The sequence below is a fragment of the Pleurodeles waltl genome, chromosome 3_1 (genome assembly GCF_031143425.1).
Source record: "Pleurodeles waltl isolate 20211129_DDA chromosome 3_1, aPleWal1.hap1.20221129, whole genome shotgun sequence".
NCBI lineage: Eukaryota > Metazoa > Chordata > Amphibia > Caudata > Salamandridae > Pleurodeles > Pleurodeles waltl.
Genome location: NC_090440.1, coordinates 1,640,224,575 through 1,640,250,018, shown reverse-complemented (window position 1 = coordinate 1,640,250,018; position 25,444 = coordinate 1,640,224,575). Strand labels below are relative to the sequence as shown.

Below are 25,444 nucleotides of genomic sequence, written 5' to 3'. Positions count from 1 at the left end.
GCACACTCACTACCCAGTACTGTTATGCCACCACCAGCATACTCACACGCAGCATATGCTCTCAAATCTGTGAGCTCTGTTCAGTACTGCAGCCTCTCTGTACTGTACCAGAGTGTGTTATTTTAAAAACACGCTGCCGTACCACACTTCAACCACTGTGTAGTATATTTCTTGCAAGCTCACATGCATTCAGCATGTTTCCATCATAAACGCACTTCAGCGTAAACCTGATGTACACCAGAGTTGAGTTAAACACACAGCAACTGAACTTTTATGAAGGTGAGTGAGCCTGTAGGCCTCGCTCCAGTGACACAGGGTAAAATGAACCTGTTCACTGCTACTGATTACTACATTGTATGCTGCCACCACCACACTTGTGCTGCTTAAATCCTGGTAAAGCCCATTCCGGTCCAACAATACTGCAATCTGTGAGACAGGCCTATGTCATGGTGCACACGCATAATCCGTGTTCCCCTATGACAAAAGAAACTGCATTATGGATCCAGGCAACAACACAGATGGACACTCAGGGCAGAGGTGCACACAGTGTTTAATTTGTGCTTGTTGTTTCCGGTGCTGAGCACCGGCCCTTATTTGTGAGGGCCGGGGCTTATTCTTCAGCCTCAAGCATTTGCTGTGAGCAAAAGACACATCTGGGAAAGACGGAAGAAGGAAAAACTAAAAAGCGTCATAAAGGGAGAAAGTAAAAAGTTGCAGGATGAGCTGAAGGGGCAGGGGTGGCCGTAAATGGATTGAAGAGGCCGAGGTGGCTTCAGGATTACGTTGCCTCAGTATTCAGTGCTGGCAGATTTAATTACAGCAGCCTCGTGTTTAAGAGAAGGGCTTTGAGCCCCGGCACCTCTTTATTTACAAATTAAGCACTGGATGCACATCTCTTACAATGCAGAGGACATTTCAGTGCCAACAATCATATCCTTCTGTCAGACAATGGTCGACCCGTGCAGTCATCCACATTAGCATACTGCTTCCCTTCTACCCAACAGGAACACATTAATCTGACCTTGTGCATTCCACTACTGTACAGCTTACAGTGAATTCCAGTTCACACATCTCAGCGGGCTGTAACAATGCCTGCTAATCAGGACAGCAGACAGCCTCTATTGACCGATAACGGCTGAATGAAAAATAAAAGCTTGCAACTTGGCATAAAATATTACCAAAGTAAAACCCAACCGCTGAAACAATATCTGAGCACCCAAAGCGATGCTAATATGAAAGACTCAGCACAAACCAGGCAAATCCAATGCTGAGAGCATCTTCGTCGATCTAAATTATACATTAGCACTCAGAACCAAAAACAAGTAGTTATTATAATAAAGTACTGCAGTAGAGGAATAAAGTAAAACAATATTAATCCCAAACAGACTCATGCTAAAAGCACAAAGCTACACACTGCAAAAACAAGAAAATTAATATCAAGCAAACGACAGCAGTTAGTGCCACCATTTCAGCCAGTGTGATTGGCATAACCAAAGCATTCAAGGCCGGATGCCTTTATCATATTAAAAGAGATTTGTTGGGTGATTCACAATGCGACTTGCTTTATTCGAGTCACAAAATCAAGAAAATACTTTTAAAAAAAGACTATTTTTTGCGAGCACCACTGAAGACAATGGAGCGGCAGAAGGCATATAAAGACTAGAATTGGTCTCGTGCTCCAATGTTTCTCTTTCTGATTCTCCACGTTTCATTTAAAACAATGCGACCTAAATGCCGGGAGTGTTCTAATAGCATTAAGGCCAACCTGTCTCGGGTATATTGGTTGTTAAATGCCCTCCCAGTGTGGGTCTTTGCCTGGGGACATGGGGGTGAGCATGAAGATGACTGAATGGTTCTTGGCAGGGACATATTATGCTCTAGGGTAGATTTTCCGTTTTGAGGTTTTCTTTACTCTTATTCACTCCATCTTTGCCCAGATCATTAAAGACATCATGGCTGGTTTCACCGAAAATAATTACTTTTTCTCTCTAACGTTTGTTGAAACGAACTTCTTTGTGCAAAACAGCAAGACTCTCACGATAGAAGGGGAAGAATTCTGGTCTCCTCTTTCGGTGGTGATCTGTGCACTGGTTTTATTTCAAACAGTTTTCAATTAAAAATATTTAGATGTTGGAGGGGGGCGTACATTTCCATACGACTATGTCCCAGTTGCAGCATTCCTTCAAAACCGACAACAGTCCTCTATTTTTAGGAAATCTGCCTACTCACTACCACACTGGTCCTAGGGTTACGAAGCCCTTTGAATCTGTGAAAAATCCCTTCAGACATTCATGATGTCTTGTTACAAGTGTAAAAGTGCCACCCTCTAAAACAAAAACAGCACCAAATTTCATTTAGTTTGGGAGTGAGCAGGCCACTCGAAAGAGCTGTGAACAATACCGTTTTTTTCGCCTCGATACTGTATTACGTTATGCCCTTGATTTCCACACCCACTGACACATTCTTTCTGAGATTAAATGGTGTGTTAATATTTGTTTTGGCTTTCGTGTTGCGCATATACATGCCAACTTCCCTGACCTTGCTGCAAAGGTGTCCCCATTTTCAAATCTTTCTTCAACATTATAACTTGCTACTAAATAAAATATTTAGTTCCGTCGATAAATGTCACCAGTGAAAGATCAAAATGTTGGCAGGTATTTCTGGCACTTAATCAAATGTAATTCAGACTTCCAATGACAGTCACAGGTTTAGCTTCCTTTGTCCGGTTCCTGTTTCTCAAGTAACCAAAAGCTCGTGTTCCAAAATGATTCAGGAAGCAATGTCACAGGCCTCAGGCAAGAATATTGCAAAACTGAAGGCTCAACACACATGCGTTATCTATAAAGTGCCTTAAAAATATTCTTGAAGGAAAGAGGTAGGCAAATAGGAAGTAAGTGGATTTCGTTAACAAATAGTTCAGTACCTTTGACATAACAAGCACTGGCAAAGACAAAAGTCTCACCTATGCAAGAGCTATTGGCTTTGAGAAAGTGTTTTACCAGTGTTGTACATTAGCGTGGCTGCTGTTCTGCCTGCCTAAAAATCAGTGGCATAGAGGAAAGTGGCAGGGAGTGGAGTGTCGTAGAGTGGAGTGGCGTAGAGTGCCGTGGAGTTGTGTGAAAAGCAGTGTTGTGGAGGTGTTGTAGAGTGGAGAGAAGTGTCATAGAGAAGCATGGAGTAGAGTTTAGTGTAGTAGAGTAGAGTGGTGTAGAGTGATGTAGAGTGGAGTGGTGTAGAGTGCATAGAATGGATTGGCTTGGAGTGGAGTGCCATAAACTGGGGTGGCACAGAGTGGTGTAGAATGGAGTAGTGGAGTAGAATGGATTAGTGTGTCAGAGTAGTGCAGAGTGGCCAAGAGTTGAGTGAAGAGGCATGGAATGGTGTAAAGGGAGCAGAGTAGAGTGGTGTGGCATACAGTGGAGTAGAGTGTCAAAGAGGGGAATGTCAGAGTGGAGGGGCATAGAAAGAAGGGGTGTAAAGTGGAGTAGAGTAGAGTTGAGTGGCAGGGAATGGAGTAAAGTGTCATGGAGTGGCATAGAGTGACGTAGAGTGTTTTAGAGTGGAGTTGAGATGCACAGAGTGGAGTAAAGCGCCAAAGAGTGGAGTGTAAATGTCAGAGTGGAGTGGCGCAGTGGAGAGTGTTGTATAGTGCATTAAAGTGGAGTGGAGTAAAGCGGAGAGACACAGAGTGGCCTAGAGTGTCGTAGAATGGAGTGTCATACAGTGGAGTGTCGTAGAGAGGAGTGGAGTGGCCTAGAGTGGAGTAGCATAGTGTGTTGTAAAGTGGAGTGGCATAGAGTGGCGTGGACTAGAGTGTCGTAGAGTGGAACGGGATAGAGTGGAGTGTCCTATAGTGGCATAAAGTGGTCTAGAATGGCACTGAGTAAAGTGGCACAGAGTGGCGTGGAGTGGTACAGATTGGAGTAGAGTGGCGTGCCATAGAGTGTGTGGTGAATCCATTTTAGTTCCCCACTGGGACATAGGAACAGCTTAGCCTTTGGCTTGCAGGCCTGTTGCCCCCCTCACCTAGTGACCTTTTACCTACTTAGTATGCTTTGTTTTATTCCATTTATTTTATTAATTTCCTCGGCTTTTATCATTGCTTACATTTTATAAGAAATGTTTTGATTTTCATTATCTGTGCCAATCTGAGAAGGCATCATTATCGGCCTCATTAACAGTGATACATGTAGGTATTGTCATCATGTCCCTTTCTCACTTAAGTGTGATAGGAGTATCATGAACACTTGTTAGGGATTGTTTATGCAATTGCTGACACAAGTCTGCCACATTATCAGTTGTTTAGGAACGTACCTGCGTCAGGGATCCTACATGATCTTTATAAATACACCTCATATGGACAAGGTCATTAGAGGGGTTCTTTTCAGATACCATCTATACTGCACATCACCTTGCTGCAGAACTCAGCCTTTGTGTCTTCAAAGAGTCTGACCTACAGACATCATTCCAAGGTAACGAGGGTTGGGGGGCGCTCCTCAGAGGCATGGTACTGGCTGATTAGGTTTATCATACCTAGCGCTCAATAAGGTAGAGATTAGGTTTTCTTGGTTAGGAATGTTTATATCTCATGTTTATTGTAAGATGGTGAGGGTTTTTATATTCACAACTATCATCTTCACAATTCTGCTTTTATTACTGTTCATTGTCCTAATCATTGCAGTACATGCATTTTATCGTAGATTGCAGTCTTTTCAATAAATATATTGAAAACATTCCTGCATCTACTTCATTGCCTATGTGTGTATGAGACTTATTGCTAATGTCAGAAACGGGAACCTTCGGTTCCACCACGACTTCCCTGAGATGTCTAATCTAGAGTACATGCGTAAGGCTGCCACAAATCGCCTTTGCTGTCTGAGTTTTGGTGAGGTGCTGCTTGTGAGCAGGGAGGATTGGGTCAAAAGTTGCGACTTGTTGTAGGAATGACCCAGTTGCCTACAAACAGAAGTGCTGTCATCCCTAAAGCAGCAGCCTCACTAGGTGAGAGAGTCCAACTATGACAAGTGCCACGGATATGGAGTAGAGTGTCGCAGAGCCGAGTGACTTAGAGTGGAGTATGCATGGCGTGGTAGTGCACTGCCATTACAGATAACACACTTTGAATTGAAATGTGCATTACATTTGCACAGACAAAAGGTTTTATTGATAAAACTATACAGCACACAAACAATAATGGGTGGAAATTGCATCACCTATTGTATTGATTTGTTTTGATGAGAGAGAAAAAGACACTCCCTTTCACATTCTCAGATTATAAAATAAACCATCTCACTTGAAAGTCAGAGAAAGAGAAGTATACATCAATTTCCCACGGAAGACAGTGCCTGACATTTGACCTCTGGCCTTGAATACACACCAAATGTGACAAGATAAGAACAAAATTTAAAAGGCTGTTTACAAAAATCAAGCACTTGTGGAAAAATACAGTAAACAGGCTATGCTCCACGAGGGTTGGATTAACTCAAGCTGGACAACCTAAAACAAATAAAGCAAGCAAATACAAAGCAAGCCAATGTCATTTACAGGGAGGACCTGCCCTGACAGTTTGGGCTGGACTGTTCCCATAGGGAACAGGGTCAAGACTGATTTGCATATGGCTAAGACCAAACTGAGAGGTTATGGTCATAAAATGCAGAAGAACAATGGATTAAACCCATTCTGTGGCTCGGTGAGTGTTTGCAAAGTTTCAGCACTCGTCCATCATCCTTTTGTGTTGCCTGAGTCCCCAATGTTAACTGTGAAAATTCATATTGCACGTCAGCACCATTGTATCATTGGACAGCACTACCAATTATGGTTTCTCTGGGGGCAGCCGATGGATGTTCCATCCGACCCATCTGAGTACATCAACCCCTCTAAGTTAGTTCTATGTTTGAGTTGGGGATGAGCGACAGATGCTTCTTTAGGGAGGGCAGTATGGGGTGGGGAAGTTTGGTGGGCTGGGGTTTATTTTTCAATTGTATGTTCTTAGATTGTTTTGATTCCTTTGTTGCTCAGTACCTCTAGATGCACTACACAATCCCTCATTATTTACAAACCTGGTTCTGTGCCTCCACCGTCCTTCCAGGCTTTGCCCTTCGAGAGTGGTGGGGAGCAGCTATTAACGTGTGCACTGCTTCACTTGCCAATCTTACTACTACTAATATGGGGGTACACTCGGTGATTACGTGGAATGCCAGCGGTCTCTTAGACCGGATCAAGAGGGGTGGTCAGACTCTAATTTGAGCAACAACATAATCCCGGGCCTTGTTGCTCCAGGAAACCTATCTACAGGGTCACAATTACCACTTCCTGGCCCTCAGGGGCTACGTAGGGTGTATCATGTGGGGTACACATGTGGGTCCCACGGAGTTGCCATCCTATTACACAAAACACTACCCCAAGCGGTAACCAAGGTCACAGGGGTCAATCTGGGTCAGTATATAATCCTGGAAGGAGCCCTAGAGAGTGCCTCATATAACATAATTATTGCCTATGTTCCACCTGCCATGCATCAATCAACTCTAAGAACTCTTAGAGACCTGGTGCCCCCCCCCCAACCCCCAACTTCCCATACCTGCCCAATCGACTATTGTGGAAGGAGACTTTAATGACATGACAGAAAAACTAGACTAATATAGAGCCCAGAATAGTCCCCCGAGACAGGGCAAGGGCCTGGCAGAGTGGTCGAGAGGGCTGCGACTTAGTGATTCCTGGCGGGTTTGGAATCCTGGGAAAAAAGAATATTACACATGCTTCTGCAGCTCATTTGTTTCTTCCAGCTGAAGATCTCCTCCATATAACAGGATCACAAATATTCCCCTGTGGGATTTCGGACCATGCCCCAGTGTTGACTCACTTTGGCATCCCATATGTTGGGTACTGCCCAATGTGGCGCCTCAATGCCTGGCTGCTTGTGGACGACCAGTTTAGGGATTACTTGATGAAGGATCTAAAAGCCTTTATAGACCTAAATAGGGACACGGTGAAGTCACCAGGGGTGTTGTGGAGAGCGTGCAAAATCTCCATGAGTGGTATCAGCCTTTCCTATGTTAGGGGAAAGGACTGTGAAAAAAGGAGCCACGTACCAGACATGGAAGTCTCGCTACTGGCGTGGAAGCGTGGGAACCCCAGTAGGTTGACAGAACTGATGCAGTGCTAGATCGAGCTCGATAGAGCAATGCTGCACCAATTATGCATGGAGGAGGCCTGGAAGTGTTGGTTGGCATCTGCACGTAGAGTTTATGAGTGGGGGGATAAATCGAGCAAGCTCCTACACTGGTTGGCCACGAAGTACTCGGAAGCTAGGGTGATACCAAGCCTAATGGATGAGGCCAGGCAGATAGCTGAGGATTCACAGGGCTAGCGGAGGTCTTTGCCCGATACTAAGAGAAGCTGCACACAGCACAAGCCCATCCAGAATGTGAATTTATGACACTCTTGGTCACCAAACCTTCCGGTGGCTTGAGTGGTGGTGGCAGACAGGGCAGCCCTGTATCAAGCCATCAACCTTGGGGAAGTGGTAGATGAACTCTGGGAAGATGCCAGGGACGGATGGCTACCCAGTGGAATACTACCGCAGGCTTCGGCTGGATGTTCTCCCGTCCCTACTAGATATATTTTCTGAGGTTAAAACTGTTGGTCATTTGCATGTGGATGTGGACCTGGCTAAGCTGGTGGTCCTGTCCAAGCCAGGTCTCCCTCATTACAACTATGCATCGTACAGACCCATTTCACTTATGAATACGGAAGTTAAGCTATACGCAAAACTCCTCCCCAATGGCCTGCTATGGGTCATTCCGCATCTAGTCAATCCGGACCAGTGCAGTTTTATTCCATGGCGCAGTACTAGACACTGCATTCGGAGGGTGCACTTCGCACTGGCTTGCATTCGAGTTCTGGGTGGTCCAAGAGACTTTCTCTTGATAGACTTTGAGAAGGCATTTTACACAGTCAGCTGGTCCTACTTGGAGGAAACCCTTATTTGGATGGGGTAAGGACCTAAGTTCCGTGGGTTTGTCAGGGTCCTTTTCATTGGTCCACAAGCCCGGGTACATATCTACAGGTGCCATCTACTAGATTTCTCATAGGGAGGGGGCACCAGACAGGGATGTCCCCTATTCCTCCTCCTGTTTGAATTGGCCATGGAGCCTTTGTCTAGATCCAGTGCAATGAACAAGTATGGGAATTTGGTTGGAGCCTGGCAACGGAAGATCGTAAAACCCTTTATGGTGATGACATCCTGTTCTTATCCTGACCGGCTGATACTGGACCTCGCCTCCGGGTTAAAGGACAACTGGGACAAATCCCTGCTGGTTCCCTTTAGGGGTTACCACTGGACAAGACCTGACATCCCCACGTCCCAATACGTCGCCTTAATTTTCAATATCTGGGGCCTTACATCTCCTGGGATTCGGGCCTTACCTTGAGCTTAAATCTTTGTCTGGTGACACTGAGGGCTCAGGAGCACATGGCATGATGAAATAAGCTCCCCCTTAATATCCTGGGTAAGATAGCACTCTTCAAAATGAATGAAGTCTCCTATATGTCCTTCAAAACTATCCCCTACACATCCCAAGGACCTGGTTCAAAGCTGTGACGACTATAGGGCGTAGATTTATATGGGTCGGCCAAAAGTGGCATTTGGAAAATGTGTCTGTATGGCCTACTATGGTGGCCTCATTATGGCAGGCTTTTGCCTGTATTACTGGGTGACCCATCTCTTGCGCATCAATGATTGAATGCACTGGGGTTAGGGCGATCCCACGTGTCAGGGTAAGCTGTCCCTTCTGGACTTTAATACGTTGATGAGTATCCTTTACTGAGCGCCCATTCTGGCCACCTTCCGAGGTGACACAGGTGGTGTTTCATGCATGGAGAGTGGCTCTGAGATGGACTAGTTGGGATCGCAGAATTACACTCAACACCCCCTTGTGGACAGGCCAGTGGTTGAACCACGTCTCAAACTGGAGGGCTTTAGAGGTTGGGACCATATAGGGATATCGAAACTGGTTGATGTCTGAGAGCTTGACCACATAAGATCGTTCCAGGAGCTATGTGCAGAATTCCAATGCCAACCTCTCAATCCTTTTCATACCTCCAACTGAGGCATGTGCTCCACGAATACCACAGGGACCTAAGTGACGTTCCAATCCATGACCCACTAGAAGGAAGGCTGCATATGGGTCATCTGGGAAAGGTGGGGATATTGCAGATTTATAAGACCCTGGTAGTTCACTCGCCTGACCTGATGGGAGAAGTGGGAGGAATGTGTGTGAACACTGGATGAGGACTATTGGAGGAATGCATGCGTGGCACACTGTACACTAGCGATACCAGCAAAGCTCCGACTGGTGCAATTCAAATTCCTCCATCAGGAATATCTCACACCTCTCCGACCAGAACCCATGATAATTCTGCCTGCAACAGGTGCCAGGACCCATGAGGGGATTTTAGCATATGATGTGGTACTGCCCAGTTACAACAGAGTTGACTGCCCTCTCTAGGGGTGATAGGAACACGCATTGAGGTTCATCCAAGCATTGCACTGCTGGGAATACTAGATGATGTGGGGGGGGGGGCTAAGAACAGTAGTGGCCAAGACAAACATAGCTACAGTGGAAATCCCCTACAGCCCCATCCATGGCATCATAGATAAAGGTTTGGACGTGTGTGGCAAGATGGAAGAAATGGGTTATGTGGTCAGATGCTGTCCTCGTAAATATGGCAGTCTTACAAATATCCAAGATAGGATTATTACCTAGAAAGGCTAGTGTGTCTCCCTTTTTCTGTTTAGAATGTGCTATGGAAATAGCAGTTTCCTTGTGGGGTTTGCCAAAGGCTACAAATGCTTGATTAGGTTTCGTGATTGGTTTAGGTCTGTCAGTATAATACATGAGAGCTCTTTAAGAATTCAGAGTGTGAAGCACCCATCCAGCTATGGACTTTGACTGTGGCAAAAAGATGGCTAGCTAATTAGTGAAAGGATAAGACAACCTTAAGCAGGAATTTTGGGTTAGTGCAAAGAACAACCCATCTCTCTGAACCTAAATGCATGGTTTCTGAAATGTAAGAGCTTGAAGCTCACTAATGCATCTGAGGGAACTGAATGCTCCAAAGCCACCCTCCAAGCAAATATTGTAAAACACATGAATGCAAAGGCTCAAAAGGAGGAGACATAATGCATATGAGTATGACATTTAAGTCCTGTACAGGCGCAAAAAGTGTCTTTGGAGGGACTACCCTTTTAAACCCTTTCGTGAAAACTTTGATGACAGGCAACCTACAAACAGAGGAATGTTGTCTATTTTGCAGAAATGCTGCAATTGCAGTGAGATGTAGTCATACAGAAGTGTATGCTAGGCCTGCCTTTTAAAGCTGTGTAATTACTAAATGACACAGACCCCGACCTAACCATTTTCAATGATTTCAACTGCAAAACAATACAAACAATCACAAAAACATGCATTTATCAAACAAATATTCAAATGATAAAATAAAAAACTTCTATTTTATTCAAACAAATATAAAACAAATCAGTTTTTTAATATTACTGAGAAGGTTGGAGCTTTCTTAAATTGAAGTGAGTCCACTCATCATCCATACTATATTCTGTTAGATGTACTTGCACTGCTTCCACTACTTAATCTGAGGATACTAACTTAATTTATAACCTTCATTTTCCAGTTCTTTCACATTTACAGAATGTTTTAAAATATTACATTTTACATTTTGCTTCTTTATTTATTCATACTTTATTTCATCTGTTAATACTATTTAATTTTATATGCAGTCACAGCCCATTTGAGTAGGCTTCACAGTCCCCCAGAGGTCCCCGGAGAACAGACGACGAACCACTAGTGCAGAGGGTATGAAACATTCTGCAAACAAACTGTAAAGGGAGCTTCATGTTTAAAAAAAAAACAGTAACACATAAACCTTTTCTGCTTTACTACATAGCAAGCACACGTAATGGGTTTCCTCGCCTGCCCCAGAATTACCATGCATTCCAGTAGGAGGTTGAGATATCAGAACTCTAGGTGCTCAGGTGCCAGAATGCTAACCTGAGTTGTTTGGGTTTGGGGTGTTTGTGGGACCCTGATGCTGAGTGAGAAGGTCCAGCTGTAGTGAGAGGTTCTGTGCAGGGAGACTGGCAGCTGTAATAGTGATGGGTACCAGAGCCCATGTTGGTGTAGCTAGGATTAGAGTCTTGGACACTTCCCTCACCTTCCTGATGTCATATGGGATTTGGGGAAGGAGTGGAAAAGCATATCTAAATATCTCTAACCAGTTGATCAATAACTTTTGCTCCTCAATTGAGGGCGGGGGTATACAGCAGTGCAATTTTGGCATTGTGCGGAGAGGTGAACATGTCTCCCAATAGTGGAAGTACTTTTGTAAGACTTATAGGTGGATTTTTGACTTGTGTACCGGTTGGTGCTTCCTGCTGAGCAGGTCCACAAAGCTGCTGTCCACTGCCAGTAGATGTTCCGCCAAGAGGTGAGTGTTGCAGCAAACTGCCCAGAGCATCACGTCTAGCTGCGAGAGCTGGGGGCAGTGAATACCATCCCTGCTTCTGACACAAAACATAGCCATCATGTTGTCAGGCCTTACCAGACCAGCATTATCCCAGAAAAACAGGAGAAATGCGCTGAGGGCCTATTTGATGGCTATTAGTTCCAAAACGTTGATGTGGCAACCATGGTGCAGTGAAGCCCAAGTGCTTATGATTGTCATGTGGTGAAGGTGGTGATGATCACCTTTGGAAGAGGGTCTACAAAGAGCCTGCTAATCAACAAATTGCTGCTGTTCCACCAAAGGAGGGAATGCTGGGCATTTGTTGTTACCAACACAAGAGTTTCCCATTGTCGTTCCGCTTGCGCTGATTGCCGAGATAGACACTCCTGTAATTGTTGCATATAAAACCTAGTGTGTGAATCAATTGTTATACAAGAATCCATCATTTCCACTATTTTCATTACAGTGAGGACAGTGACAGGAGGGCATCTCTCAAATACAGGAATCAGCTCTTGGAATGTCATCACCCTCTATTGGAAGGGGTATGCCTTGCCTGTCTCTGCATTGAGGACTGATCCTAGGAAGGGCTGGATTTGCTGGAATTGATAAAGCAACTTTTTTCACATTGATTTCGAGTCCCAGTTTGTGCAGTGGAGGCACTGCTAGTTGAATGGGTGATAGGCATTGGTCTTCAGCCAGTCATCTAGCTTTGGAAACATATGAATGACATGTCTGTGTAGATGGGCTGCCATGACTGCCAGGCACTCTGTAAATAGTGGTTTACACGTACCATGAAGTGCTGGATGTACTGGGGTATGAAAGTGTGTGTCCTTCAGATCCCATGCAGCTGTGCCTTTCCACTGCAGAGTGATGTTTTTTTGCAATGTAGTCATGTAAAAGTGTTAGGAGGAGATGAACATGTTCAGTGGTCAGAGGTTGAGTATCAGCCAAAGCGTGCAGTCCTTTGTGGGAGCAAGGAATAGAGAGTAAAGCCCGCCCCTCCTTGGCATACGGGAACAGGTTCTATAGCACACTTTGCTAGAAGTGCCTGCACCGATTCCTCCACAAGATGGAGATGGTCTGAACTGAGCACACAATTGCAGGGGGGGTGTTGGAAGGGTGTGTGTGGGATCTGAGGTTGTACCCTTCCTGCACTATGGTGAGGACCACTGGTCCAATGTGATGTTTTCCTGGTGCAACAGAAGAAAATGGTATTTAACCTGTAAGTATCTGTTTGTGGCATGTAGTTCTATAGATTCACACGCTGTGCATACTTCTGCCATCTAGTGTTGAGGTCGGACATATGCAACTTGTTTTTCTTCAAAGACGTCTTTCGAGTCAAGGTATAGTGACTCCTATGACTGGTAATACGAATGGGCATCGGCTCCATTGTTAAATTGTTTTCATTTGAGGCGGGTGAGGATAGAAATGGAGCATACTAGTGAAAGAAGATGGCCATGCACGTAAATGTAGAAAGGAAAAAAGTAAACAAGGCTTCAGGGGAGGAAGGTAGGCACATATGAATCTACAACACTACATACCACAAACAGATGATTACAGGGTAAGTAACATGTTCTGTTCATAACGTGTAATTGTAGATACATATGCTGAGCATAGATTGTAAATCAGTTCTTCCCTATGCGGTGGGTAGCCAGAGGATGTTGCAGAGGATTGAAAAAGTGTACGCAGAACAGCCTTGCCAACTTTTTCGTGCTGGCATGCTTACACATCCACACACGTTTGGTGAACGTGTGTGGGGTGGACCCGGAGGCTGACTTCAACTATTGGGATATTACCTAGAAAGGAGAAGAATGCGGCCTAGATGGAGCTGAGAGATCTGTTTTGGTCTTGGCATCGCACGTTTGCATGCACTTGACTAGCCAACAAGCTACCCCTGCTTTTGAAAGGGAACTGACCTTGTGTGGTTTGGTTAGGCAACAAATAGCTGTTGTGTTGTTGTTCTGTAGAAATAGTACAAGAAGGCACTGAACGGAGAAGAGTGTTTCCTGTTCTGTAGGTAAGCTGCAATGGCAGTCAAGTGTAAATGAATAGACATGAAAGCCAGTCCTGAGCATTGTAATTGAAGCAGGTAGCAAGCAATGTTTGCACTGCAGGATTTAGTGGGTCAGTGTGTTTGAGTAGGCAATAACATCAGGCTTGTGTGCACAGCAGGCTTGTATAGTGAGTCAACCAGCCTCTTGAGGATGGACATACATTCCAAGGCAAATTAAGGTAACCAAACTCTAAGACCTCAGGAACCAAATTGAAATGTTGAGTAGCCTGCAGTTTGGGCGCCTAAGCATGCCTTACTGCTGATTGAGGAGGTCTGGCTGCTTGGGCAGCTTCTCGTGTGGGACCTCAGACAACTTGAGAAAGGTTGTGAACCACAGTTGTCTCGCCCACATGGGTGCCACCAAGATGAGGGTGAGGGATGTTTGCCATAACCTCCGATCCACATATGAAAGTAGTGGGAGAGGTGAAAAAGCATATGCAAATATCCCTGACGAGTGCATCCATAGTGCATAGGCCATGGATAGTGGGAGCTGAAACCTGGAGGCAAAGTTTGGAAATTTGGCATTTTCAGCAGTTGCAAACAGATCTACTTCGGGGAACCTACAAAGCTGGAAGTACAGGAATAGAACTTGCAGGTGGAGTTCCTCCTCGTGGACTTGCGGGTAGAGTTCCCACTCCTGCTTAGCAGGTCTGCGAAATCATTGTCCACTCCTGGAAGGTAGATACAAACAAATGTATTCTTTGGTGAACTGCCCAACACCAAACGCTCTGCACTGACAGAAAGGTGGGGAGAGTGCGAGCCTCCTTGTTTTTGAATGTAGTACATGACATTACCCCCATTGACGTAGCCATGTCCTTGTCTTTCTTGATTTTCTCTAGCATCTGATCAACCTGTGGCTCAAAGAGGTGTTCCATGACAATGGGTAGGTTGATCAAATGCTGCTAGACCTCTGGTTTAAAGCAAGAGACCCGGAGCCAGGCATGATGGTGAATGAGGATACTTGAGTTAATAACTCTGACAGCGGTGTCAGCCAAGTCAAGAGCACACCTGATGGTGGTATTAGAAACTATCTGACCTTCTGTGACATACTCTTGTGGCCGCTATCTATACTAAGCCAGGCGGTGCTGGTTCAGGCCCCCGTCTCATCCCACTGGGCCCTATCATATCTGGGGAGTAAGCCTTTAGTTCTGACAATGTGCATGTGGGTGGCAAATTGAGTGACCATCTGTTTCCCCCTGCTGATCTTTTTACTCTTCTTATCTGGTGGTGGGGTATCTCTGGTACCTTGGGCATTAGTTCACTTATGAGCAGTATGCACGTCTAAAGAGTCTGGTGGGAGTTGACTCGTTCTGTAAGAGAGGTTCTGAGGGGGAGGGTTTATAGTTTTTATCCACCCTCGGCGTAACCACACTAGCTTTCACCAGGGCCTTAAAGGTATCCTCAGCAGTCTTTAACATGCCATTGAGCATGGGGAAATACTGAACTTAACACTGGGTGTTAGATAGCACTATAATTAAGAAGTTATCCACTTCAGGAATTGTGTGAAGATCCACCTTGTGAAAGGCAGCTGCACTATGAATAACCTTGTTGTACGAGGTGATGTCATCCTGAGGGAATGGCTTTGGTGGGTACAAGTCAGGGCTTATTGTCACCAGGGGAACAGTGTCATAACCGTCCAAGGGATAGTCTCTCCCTGTAGGACAAATGAGGGGAACCCTCTGCAGAAGGTGTTGGGGTGGACTTAGTGATGGAGAGGATGGAGTAGTAGAATATGGTGGATGAGGAGGGGGAGAAACGGTGGGGCAAGAAGGTAGAGAATTAGAGCCCCTATCTTGATGTTTTTGCAGATTTGGAGGTGGTGGAGGCTCTAGAAATAACTGCTACTCAAATGTAGGCTTCCTTTTGCGAGGAAGAGTCTCCTGCACCTTTGGTGGTGGCTTCGGAGAAATCTTGTCCATTTGTTGGTGAATAAATAGTTGTTTCTGCGGAGTGTTCATCTCCTCTTGGAGACGCTGCAGAATGGGTTGGTCATATGCCTCGGAGTCTGCAGAGGAATGAGCAGTTGATGGTCGAAGAATGTTTTGATACTGAGTGTTGTATGCTCTTATGAGCCCTTACGTGCCAGCTTTGAGGAAGGCTGGGTCTTGTGTGGCTGTTTTACACCAGGAGTGGAGACAGAGTCTGCTCCAAAGTCTAATGCTGGTGCCGGTCATGGCTGGTAGGCAGTGGTGGACAAGAAGGCTGCTGGCTGGGTTATGGGCTTGAGGGCTGACCCCCAGAGGGGCAGTGTTCAACTTGGTGGTATGGTCGAAGCAAACCAGATTGTGGAACCCTACCCCCATTTGCTGTCTTCTGATGCTGCGCCGGCTGAAGCTGGTGATCGTTTGTTTCGGAACTGGAGGGAGAACTCAGCTCTAGGCTGAAGGAAGGTAACTGGTCAGCAGATGAGCCAACCTCTGCTTCCCCTAAGAAGTCCCTGCTGAAGATGTCTGGTGTGTCAAAATCATGTCGCTGTGCCATGGTGTGAAGAGCACGTCGACGATCGTGCCAGTAAAGCCACTAAGGGGCAAGGTGGGTACTAGAAGATGATGGTAACCTCAGACACATCCATTCTTCCACAGAATGTCCATTCGTCTAGACAAGGTATCTATTCTGTGGGAGTGCTCTTTAGGTGGATGCAGGGGACTGCATCCTCCCAACCAGATATTAAATGGGTCACAAACATGCACTGTATATACTAATGGTTGCTGAATTGTGTTTATCAACTGCCTTGCTATATTGGTGGGTGTTTACATAACATATCTTTGATATTATATGTTTAGTTTATGTATGGTGCATTTGATTTCCATAAACTGTAACAATACTTTATAGTATTGAATATACTGCCATAGTAGATGTATAAAAGGGGTCTCTCTGGAGTGTTCCCAAATTGTAATTGAGGGTACAGGAATGTGCTTTTTTGTTGCACTGCTTGACAGTCAGGGGAACTCAACAAGCACTGAGTGTCCTTGTTCACTTTGGAAAGTGCTGTGTCACCTCTCAAATGTCTCTAACAAGACTGTGTTCATTATGAGCAGAATTTAAAACTGTTTACTGTTCAACAGGTTTGCATCCATAAATTGCAAATAAAAATTATCCACCTGCTATTTTCCTTAAAATTCGGCAAGAAAAATTGACCTTCAATGAAACTTTTACTTACTTTCAGCCCTTAATGTTTAAATGCACCCCTTCTTCCCTTCTACTTTCTCCCTGGTTTTTCTGTATGTAAATTACTCTAATTCTCATTCCTATCTATCTTAAGCTCTTTTTGGAAACCATACTATCTATTAATTCCGGCAAGCAATTGCTTATCATAATGGCCACCTCCGAAGATCACATCTGGGCCAATAAGGTATCATAAATAAATTAGAGTGAATGCATGAAATGAGCATGTGAAACTAACCCAAAAACTAATGGATAGACCACTAACTTTCGGCTCCCAGTTAGCATGCTACTCACCATTAAGACTTTCAATACCTCTTCAGGGGTAGTAAGCGCTATTTAAATGCAATTTAAATACTTCTTAAATTTAAAGTGAGACAGGCAGGGCAAGAAGTCTCATCGTGCTCTGACGAAAATCAAAGGTTTCACACCTGCTAATCATCTGTCCACAGGTACTTTGAGTAATACTGTGGACAGTACTGAAAAGGAGACTTTTGCATCATGGTCTGTGCATTTTCAAGGACGAAAGCTCCAGGACACAGAACTGACATACCCTTGAAAGAAGCAAAACAAATTGCAGAATGACGATTGTTTCTTGCCAACAGGAGTGGAAGAAACTAAAGGCCCTGACGACCACCACTACACGGCGTCAACTCAGAGCTTCAGCGATCCACATCCAAACCCGACAGCAGAAGAAAACAATCTAACAATGGAGCTGATGCCCATGGCATTAGCAGTCATAGGAGGAGTCACTATTTTACCTTCTGACTTCAAAGACTTCTTTGACGAAAAACAATTTGCACAGGTCTGAGCCCAACAGTAGATGGCAGGAGTATGCATAGCATGTGTAGCAACAATGACATGCCACGAACAAAATTTTACTTTTTTTTTCTGTCTTTTGAGTCACAAGGTGTTGAGCAACTCCTGCCTTAGAAGGTATAGTAAATAAACATTGACTTCCATCATTGTTAGATGTTTTTCACACCATGTAAGTATGGAGTAGAGAGTGAGGAAAGTATGACTGTCATGCATATTATATTTGTGCAATAAAGGTTGAGGATAAGAAGATGCAACAGACAGTGGCTCTGGGCACATGTGAATCTACTGCACTACATGCTAAGAACAGGGTAACATTTTCAGTTTGTAACGTTTGTGGATGCAGATACACATGCTCCGCACAGACTGTAAATCAGTGGTCAGCTAGTGGAGTATAGAGATGTCTGAAACATGTTTCTAAAGGCTTTCAGGTAAGCTCTGGCATGCTGGTGGGCTGAAATATCTACACAATCATGTTTTGCAAACATATGAGGAGTTGACCAGGTAGCTGCCTTGCAAATATCAGTTATGAGAATATTACTTAATAAAGCCATTTTTGCACCTTTCTTACAGGTACTGTGTGCCCTGAGAGGGATATGTAGAGGTGCTTTGGCTTTGTGGTAGCAGAAATGGATACATAAGACAATCCACCAAGCTCTGCCATCTTTAGATATTGGCCCTTAACGTATGAGGGTTCGCAAAGGGAGAAATAGCTGTTGAGGAAAAAAGTCTAATTCTTCCAATGCAAAGCTGGATGTCTGGGTGGGTAACTTTTGTTAGTAAAGTTAGTACTGAGATTTGAGTTTGGGAAGGAACTTAATGTTAGTGCTAAGGACGATCCTATTGCACCTGAAAGATAGGTACTTTCAAAGTAAGAGCTTGTAGTTCACCTACACACCTTAAAGATGTAATAGTTAAATGGAAATCAACTTTACAAAGAGGAACTGCAAAGGGCAAGAGTGTAATGGTTCCAAAAGAGGTTCCATTAGTCTCTGAGAACAACAGGGACAGGTGGAACCCTGGATGGAATAACTTTTAAAGGAATTTCATAATAACCTAGATCACAGGAATTCTAAATAGTGAGGAGTGTTCCCTGTTTGCAAGTCAGCAACCACAGCAGTTAGTGTAGGGATAAAGATGCCATATTAAGTAGATTAACACTAAGAGCTATGGAGAATGGGTCCACTCTTGCTTCTGCAAAACATGGCAGTCATATTGTCTGTTTCGACTAGGACTAACTTGCACTGTATTTCCTAAAAGAAGGCTTTGAGAGCTAGGTAAACAGCTAGAAGCTCTACATGACTGATGTGGAGATCTCTTTGGTAAGGAGGACACAACTCATAACTTGTCATGTTTTGTGACAAGTGAGAGGTGTCCAAGGTAATGGTGATGGGATCTATGAAGGATCTGCCCTGCAACAGGTTGCTGCTGTTCCCCCACAGCATAGCGTTGGGCACTGGTCCTTATGAACACCTGATCTTCCCAGTGACCCTCTGCCTCTGATCACTGTGGAGGGAGGCACTCTGGAAACATGTGCCTATGGAGCCTAGCATGGAGAAGTATGGCTATATATGAGGCCATCCTGTCCAGGAGAACTATTACTGGCCTGGCTGTGAGCTGATAATTTGATTGATTAGCATCTGAAAAACTAGCACTCTTTGTAAGTCTTGCCAGTGACAGCATTTAAAATGGACTCAAAAAATGGTTGCACTTGGAGGGGTTAGAGATAACATGTTGGTGTTTATAGTAAACTCCAAGCTATGGATAAGGGAGATGGAAACTTGAGTGTGGGCTAGGCACTCCTGCCTGCCTTCATTCTTGATAAGCCAATCATCTAGATAGGGAAACACATAGGTGCATCTCCTTCAGAGGCAGGCCACTACTATTGTTAGATATTTTGTGAAGAACACATTGGGGCTCTTGGTGACCCAGGATGGTAACACTTTGATTTGGTAGTTCTGACCACTTAACAAAAAGCAGAGGTAGCAACAATGAGCAGGGTTGATAGGTATATGTCCCTGAGGTCTAGCGCTGTCATGAAGTCACCTTGTTGCAGCAGAAGGATGACATTCTGCAGGGTTACCATGTGGAAATGTGGAAATGTTCTGAGAGGATGTACTTGTTGAGGGGGAAATCTATGACTGGCCTCAGAGTGTCATCCTTTTTTAGGATAAGGAAATATCAGAAGTAAACCCCTTGCCCTAGTCATGATGAAGTACTGGCTTCATTGCTCCTTTTAGGAGATGGCTTTGGACCTCCTCTAGTAGAAGGCGGTGTTCTGAAAGCTATGGCATATGGGATGTTTTTTGGGCTGAAAGAAGTTCTAGGCCGTACTCGTGCCAAGTGATCACAAGAACTCACTAATTTGAAATGATTTCCTCCTAGTGTGGAAGGAAATCCTGCAACTTTTCCCTGACAGGTGTATGATGGTGTAGGTGTGTGGGGTAAGTCAATGTTTGGAGACTGAGGCTCCTTTAGTTAACAATCCCTGTACCACAACCGATGTTGGAGTTGTTACCCCTGAATGCTGCAAGCCCCTAGCCTCTACCATCCTAGTGGTATGACATGCTGTTTGTGTTTGGTCAAGGGAAGTGGCCTGGGCTCCTGCCCTGCAGTACTGCTCATGAAAGGAGCTCCAGTCAGCGGGGATCTGCAGGGCAGCCACTGACTTTATAATATTGGTGTCCTCCTTGATCTTTTCTAGCATTTCATCAGCCAGTGGTCCTAAGAAGTTCTCTCCCACAAATGACAGGTTGATGAGATATTGCTGGACCTCTGGCTTAAAGCCAGATGTGCTAAGCCAACAGTGACAGCGGAGTATGATGGAGGTGTTTACTCCCCAAACAGCCATGTCAGCATGGTCAAGGACACAGCCTATAGTAGTATTAGAAATGGTTTTCCTTTCTGAAACTTTTTCCCCCATCTTTTCCTGAATCAGTTGTGGAGATGCCCGTCTCTCCAAGAACTAAGGATCTTATTGTACAAAAAGGCAAGATGGTAAGCATGCTTGGATTTGGAGACAGAGGTTGCAGATATAAAAGTGGTCAGCCTAAGTATACTTAGCTGGGCTTCGACAGCATTTCCCAGATGGCTTCCGTTCCATCACCTACTACATGTTGACATTCTCTGATGTTCAAAACTGGAAACCAAAAGCAAGGGACTTTGGAGGGGCATGGGTGCCCCAGGATTGGGAACCCAGTGTTGCAAAACGGGGCTCCAAAATGTATTTGAGTGAAGGATAAACAGTCAAAAGCGAAGCTGTAAAGTCGTTCTAAGAGGCAGGAGTGGAAGGTTGAATAATGAGGGCCCAAAGAATGACAGGGGCATACACTAAATCCATAAGTCCCATTAGTACACATCTGAACCCAATGGCGGAAAAAAACAATCTAACAATTGAGTAAATGCTCATGCACCTTTCCTGTTAAGGAAGAAATCACTCAGCACTCCATGTCTCAAAAAACTTCTTCAAAGAATAACAACTTGCATCATCCGAGCCCAACACTAGATGGCAGCAGTATACGCAGCATCTGTACATACAGCCACACTTGCTGGTGACATTTGATCGTCCTTCCCAGAGAGGTGTCGTGTGATCGGGAGAAAGGTAAAGAGTCCCTGCTTGGTAGCAGAGGAAACCTTGGTGGTGTCAGATGTGCTGCTGGCTCTACCATTGCCTCTGAAAGGACTTACCTTGTTGAGGGTCCTGAAATGGGTGGGTTAAAAGAGTTGTAAGGGCTGCCTTTGTCTGGCACCCCCTTGTCTTTTGCCTCTCCTAGTGTACTGCTTACAAAAAGCAGGCTTTGGTATGCGGGACTGTAAGGCAGAACTTGGCAATGTAGGAGTGTTTTAAAGCATCTAATTGACCTGTGGGCCAAAAAGATGCTGACCATCAAAGAGTACATTCAGACAGTGCTATTGCACCTCTGCCCAAAATATCGACACTCTAAGCCAGGCATGCCTACAGAGTAATAGGCTAGTGTCAATGCCTTCTAGCTGCTGTGTCCACAGCATTAATGGCACACCTTATATGAGTGCTGCTGATGGTTTTTAGCCAGTGCTTCACCTTCTCCCTTCTTGAGGTAAGCCTTGGGAAGGTGCTTGATGAGCTCCTGTGTTGCTTTCAAATGTTACCGGTCGTACCAAGAGAGGAGGCCCACCAAATTTGTAATCCTTCAATGAGGGGCTGCCCCAAAAGCTCCCCTTTTCCCTGCCGCATCAATCTTTTTAGTGTCAAGCTTGCTATAGCAAGGGCTTGTGCATGCGTTGGGAGACATTGTTATCAACAAGGGCTTGGATCCTGCTCATTGCTTACCATATGTTGGCCTGCCTGGCAATATTCTTTACAGCCTCTCAATTGATCAGTCCAGGCCAAGCATAATTTCCATTCCTTTCTGTGGAGCAGGGACCAACCACTGATTTATTCAACTTAATAAGTGCCAGTCCGCTGCTTTCAATGTGATTGAGGTACTAATTTGTTCTTTTTAACCTATAGTGCCATACAAACAGAAGGCATGTGACTAGCAAAAACGTGCCCAGTAGGACAAACAAAACTGCAAAGTTTTATTTTTTATACTTACCGTTCTTTTATTTTGCCAAGTCTAATTTTGCACTCATGTTTTGCTTTTTGCTAGTGGGCACTGTTCTCAAAAGATTATGTTTATCTTGTTCTAAATGTTGCAAAGCAACATTGTTTCTTTGTTGAATGTAAATTCCGAAATTATGGTTTGACACATAATAATGCAGTACACACCAATCCAGCCCACTCCAATCCACCCCACACCAATCCACCCAAACTAATCAACCCACTCCAATCCACCCCAATCCAATCCACTTCACCCCAATCCAATCTACCCCAATCCATCCTGCTCCAATCAATCCACCACAATCCACCCCACTCCAATCTAACCCACCCCACTCCAATCCAACCCATTCTACTCCAATGCAACCCACTTCATTCCAATCCAACCCACCCCGCTCCAATCCAATCTACCCAATCCACCCAATCCAGTACAATCTTCCTCACTCCAGTCAAATCCACCCCCCTCCAGTCTAATCCAATACATTCAAATCCAATCAACCCACCACAATCCAATGTAATCCACCCCACTCCAATCCACCCCTCCTATCCAATCCACCCCAATTAAATCGACCCCACTCCAGTTCAATCCACCCTACTCCAACCCAATTCACCCCATCCAATCCACTTCAATCCAATCCACCACAATCCACCCCACTCCCCTCTACACCAACCCATCCCTCTCTACTCCAATCCACCCTACCATACCCTACTGCACTCCACTCTACTCCAGTTCAATCCACCCCACTACCTCAATCCACTCCAAGCACTCTACACCACTCAGTGACACTACACCACACTCTCTGCAACTGAACCACTGAACTCTATTCCCCTTTACTCAACTGAATGACACCCTGCTCCCTTACTCTGCTCTATGACACTACTCCCTCTACTCCAGTCTACAACCCTTTATTCCTTCTACTCCACTCTTACACTCTACGTGTCTACTTCACTATACAACACTCCAACAAATCCACTCTACAACACTCTACTCCCCCAGTCTACTCCCCTCTCGACACTCTACGATACTCTACTTCAACAAATCCACTCTGACACTCTACTCCCTTTAGTCCACTATATGACACTATTTCAACAAACCCACTCTGACACCTTACTCCCCCTACTCCACTCGGACATTCTACTCCCCCTACTCCATTCTATTCCTCGTACTCCACTCTGACACTCTACTTCAACAAATTCACTCGACAACACCTTAATCCTCCTACTCTATTTTGTGACACTCTACTCCCCACCTCCATTCTACTCCCACTACTCCACTCTACTTCAACAAATCCACTCTACAACACTATACCTCCCCTACTCCACTTTATGACACTCTTCTCCATACTCCACTCTATGGCACTCTACTCCCCCTACTCCACTTTACTTCAACAAATCCCCTTTACTCCACTCTCCTTTTTCCTACTCCACTCCAGAACACTCTACTTCACAAAATCCACTCTAACACACTCTACTCCCTCTACTGCACTCTGTGACACTCTACTTCCCATACTCTGCTCTAAGACTCTCTACTCCACCTACTCCCCTCTACTTCACTCTTCTCCCCCTACTCCACGACGCTAACTCAACAAATTCCCTCTAAGACACTCTACTCCCCCTACACCACTCTATGACACTCTACTCCCCCACTCCACTCTATGACATTTTACTTCAAACAATCCACTCTACAACACTCTACTCTCCCTTATTCCACTCTGCAACAGTCCATGCCTCTAACCTTTAGCCATGCTGAACAGCAGCCTCTAGCATAGGTGAAACTTATTGGTTATGGCAATGGTTGTTTAATTCCTTACGCGGTGGGGGCGCATCCCCTGTGGACTGAGCAGAGGCCCTCTCAAAGTGCAGTAAGTACCACCAAAAAGTCAAGCATGATAGTGCCACTAAAGTAAGTCAGGTTTTGTAGAGCTGGCTTGTACTTCTTCTCGGCAGTGCAGTTACAACCCTGGCCTTGGATAGGTTCTGGAAAGTGTCTGCCATGGACTTGAACATGCTGTTATGCATAGGCATATAAATGACTAACCCCTCAGTTTTTGACAGGGTTTAAAGCAAGAAATCCTCTTCATCCCCTGCTGTGTGCAGCTGGACCTAGTGACATTGAGCTGCCCTCTGTATCACTGGATGATATGTCGAGGTATCATTTGGTGGGGATGGCTTGGCTGGGTAGGGCTCAAGGACTGAGTCGGTCTGCGATTCAACTATGTTGTCTTCCCAAGGATCCTCTCACCCGTGTGGCATAAGGGGCTCCTTCTCTGTGTCCTGAGGGCAGTGGGAGTTCCCTACACCAGAGTCCATGTGCGATGTGTCAGATGGTGAGGAGTGTGGAGATAGAGGAGGTTTGATGGAGGAGGTGCAGAAGGCACTGGTGGGAAATAAGGACTGGTAGCCATATGCCTGTTTTAGGATTGGTGGTGGTAGAGGATGAGGTGAGTATGGTTTTCCCTCGAAGGCGAAGTGCCATTTTTTGCAACAGTGATGGGTCTAGAAGCTGGAAGCTTAGTTAGCTTAGTTATTTTTTGCAGTGTCCGGGTATATAACCAGGTTGTTCTGCTTCTCATCCAGGACGTCACTGAGCCTCTCACATATAGACCCCACCACAGCCTTCAAACAGGGTGATGGGGATGACCTCAGCATTGACTTCGAAACACAACTGTGCCCACAAATAATCCAAATATTTTGCCACATAAAATTTGTAGAAGACCTCTTTTACCTGTTGGTGGTAAGGTGCATCCTAGACTCGTTTAAAGCCACACAATCGTGTACTTGTACCTTGCTCAGTTGTAAGGAAAGGACAGTTTCCAGGCTCTCTTCTGGCTAACACTGATGCTGTAATAACTGACTTCCGTCTACCTCCAGTACTTTCTTACTGCCTTGAAATTCTGATTTGTAAACTGCCCACTCAAAAAAATTAATTCCGTGTTATCCAAAATTCCAATCACTAGCAGAAACCCTGAGAAAATGACTACCATGCTGGTGAGCTGTGTGGTCTTCCTGTCGTTTTTGACTTCCGGCGTTCTATTATTTATGTAGACTGACGCATTTAGATTCACTATTCGCTTTGTTTTACTAAATGTCACTGTAAGCTTAGCAGGAGATCCAACTTTACTCTTGTGATAAAAAAGTCAGCAATTTTTGGTCACGACTAGGACACATTGTAAACAAACACCTCTTCAGCCTACATATTATGTGCACAAAAGGGATTATTAGATAGAGCACATCCCTCATCATACTCCTTGGTAAAATATTTGCATATGTGGGAGTCACATTAACTGCCCTTTCCAGTACCGATGATTTGCAGATAGAAC

General features: G+C 44.9%; 1 protein-coding gene across 1 annotated transcript in view; it reads right to left on the bottom strand.

Annotated features, from left to right (window-relative positions):
• Positions 1-25,444, bottom strand: part of CYBRD1 (cytochrome b reductase 1) — a 103,885-nt gene that overhangs the window by 26,411 nt on the left and 52,030 nt on the right. The gene's annotated exons all lie outside the window — the stretch shown is intronic.